This window comes from Cyprinodon variegatus, unplaced genomic scaffold, assembly GCF_000732505.1.
Source record: "Cyprinodon variegatus isolate N-32 unplaced genomic scaffold, C_variegatus-1.0 Scaffold228, whole genome shotgun sequence".
NCBI lineage: Eukaryota > Metazoa > Chordata > Actinopteri > Cyprinodontiformes > Cyprinodontidae > Cyprinodon > Cyprinodon variegatus.
In genome coordinates this window covers 129,090-131,846 of record NW_015150681.1, presented here as the reverse complement: position 1 = coordinate 131,846, position 2,757 = coordinate 129,090, and the positions used below count along the sequence as shown (strand labels likewise).

General features: G+C 39.2%; 1 protein-coding gene across 1 annotated transcript in view; it reads left to right on the top strand.

The window, feature by feature from the left end:
* Positions 1 to 2,757, top strand: part of LOC107088737 (tubulin alpha chain-like) — a 21,478-nt gene that overhangs the window by 2,457 nt on the left and 16,264 nt on the right. The window lies entirely within an intron of this gene.

The window sequence follows — 2,757 nt, the reverse complement described above, 5'->3', positions numbered from 1 at the left end:
AAGCGATCCATCCAGTTTGTGGACTGGTGTCCCACTGGTTTCAAGGTTGGCATCAACTACCAGCCACCCACTGTGGTTCCTGGTGGGGACCTGGCCAAGGTCCAGAGGGCGGTGTGCATGCTGAGCAACACCACTGCTATCGCAGAGGCCTGGGCTCGGCTGGACCACAAGTTCGATCTGATGTACGCCAAGCGTGCCTTCGTCCACTGGTATGTGGGTGAGGGAATGGAGGAGGGAGAGTTCTCCGAGGCCAGGGAGGACATGGCAGCTCTGGAGAAGGATTATGAGGAGGTTGGGGTCGACTCCATTGAGGGTGAGGGAGAGGAGGAAGGAGAAGAGTATTAAAAGAAACAGAGAAATGAAGTTGAGCAGAAAATGATCAGTTATGTTTTCTTGAATGCATTCCAAACAGAGATCTTTGTCCTCTGAAAATGTCAAGTTTGGCTTTGCTCTGAATAAAATCTCTGACTTAAGGTTGTTGGTGTTTTTATTTAATCTAACAATGTTTTCCCAGAATATTTTGAAAGTGCTGTAGAGAATCTGTAATGTCTGTAGAGTTTTCATGGGGTGAGAGACGGGGTACTGAGGCACCTCTCTTCAAAAAAAAGAGCAGAATTAGGAACAATTCTACTGTCTACTTTAGGGATGTACTGTATGTTGAATACCAAGGGACAATCTCAGCAGCTAATTAAAGAAAATGTCATCTGTCTTATCTCACAACAGTAAACTTGTAGTTATTGCTTTCCTCAAATCTTGCACAATGCTGTCCTCCTGTGGCCATGCAAAGAGTAACCGCTTCTGTACCCAAATTCCACTAAAGCTGAGGCAATAGGAGTCAGTGGCCCCATCCAGACGACGAGTGCATGTTTGATAATTAGATGAAGAGGTACAGACCAGCAGCAGTGGCGATACAATTTTGGGAAAGAAATCAAGACCCAAATAAGGCAGAAAATTGTAAAAACACATGGGAGGGACCTGAGGTAGGCCTAACGAGTGAAGAGATCAAAGTAAATATGAAAAGGGTTTCAAGTACTGAAATAAAAAGATTGTTACATGGAGGAAAAGTTACCTTAAAGGTTAGGATTGGGTATGCCAGTTATTCTAAAGATCTTCACCAGGAGGATGCTTCAAATGTTTACTGCTACAACCTGGGGAGCAGCTGAGAAGTATCTTGAGATAAAGGAGGTATCTGTCAATAAATGCAGTAATGACTACAGGGACAACTGAAAGTCAAACAATGTGGTAGTTTGGCGGTATTGCTGATACTACAGTGAAATACTAGCTTTTTCCTGATGGACAAGGATTTTTATAATTTGAAAAGCAATAGGTTAAATTCAATTTTCAATTCAAGTCTATATAGTGCCAATTCACTACACATTATTTCAACACACATATAGGAGACAATACAATCAGATTAAGTCAAAGTTTTCCAAGAAAAAGCAGTTGATTGCATTGAGTCATTGACTACAGCCATCCCTCATGAGCTTCCTGAGTATGCATACAGCAACAGTGGAGTGGAAAAACTCCATTTAAAAAAGAAACTTCCAGTAGAACCAGGCTGAACTGCCTTTTGCCAGCATTTTGGATCAGCTGAAGGGTTTTAACCACAGTTAATTGACTTCCTGATGAAGAATCACAATAATCAAGCCTTGAAGTAACAAATCGTTTATCAGCATCACCCCTAGCAACATTCTGGAGATGAAATTATATGAAATAAAACATTACTTAAAAAAAAAAAAAACTATTGAGAACCTATATTGTTTCAAGAGTCTGAACTATAGGATTTTAAATATATATATATATATATATATATATATATATATATATACATATATATATATATATATATATATATAGCAAATTAACAAATTAAACCAAATATTTGATGGAGAGTAATATTGAATAAAGCACTCTTAATTACAAATGTTCTTGAACCCAAGTGAAGGTTTAAATAGCCATAAATATTTGTTACTGATTAGACATCTAGATTTATGACCTTGAGCAAGTGTTCAATTAGCATTTTCTGTGCCTGGGAAGGGCTTCCTGTTTAAATGTATCAGGATTAGCCTCACAAGCAAGAATACTTTGGTCCACTGCTGGAGCAAAATGTACAGATTCTGAGGGGTTTTGGGGGAAAAACTTTTTAGATGTGCACCAATCCACCTGTGCTGAGCTGCTATGGTGTCTGTGAAACGATGGGGAAACCCCCAGTTCAAATTTAAGGATGACTTTACCCTGTTGACAACGAGATAACCGGTGTGAGAAAAGGGCATCCATAACATCAGTCCAAGGCCATGTTAAAAGCCTCTTTCAGCTTTACAAGAGGATGAAATAATGGATGCCGAAAGGTAGAAAGCTAATGGCTATAAATCAATTATTCCAAGAGGAAACGCCCAACCTTCATAGCTCCATTATTGCAGAAAATCACAAGCATGTGATGCTCTGATATTAATACTTGCCTAGCTGAGCTTCAAACTGACGTAGATTTTTCATATTTTCTACTAAATCTTCCACCATGTCAATAACATTTCCATTGCTTACTTACAAATCCTTGGGGGAAACTGGATTAAAGCTCCAGAGGACAAAATAAAGGAACTCTATTTCATGCAGGTTGTCTTCTTGTCTCCTCCAGCTCTTCTTTCCTCTGTAAAGATCAGTTTCATTCAGAGCTTCCTCCTTGGTATTACTCTAATGGTACAAACAACTTAGACCAGCTGAGATTTCCACATCAAATGTTGGAATTAAAATAACCAACAG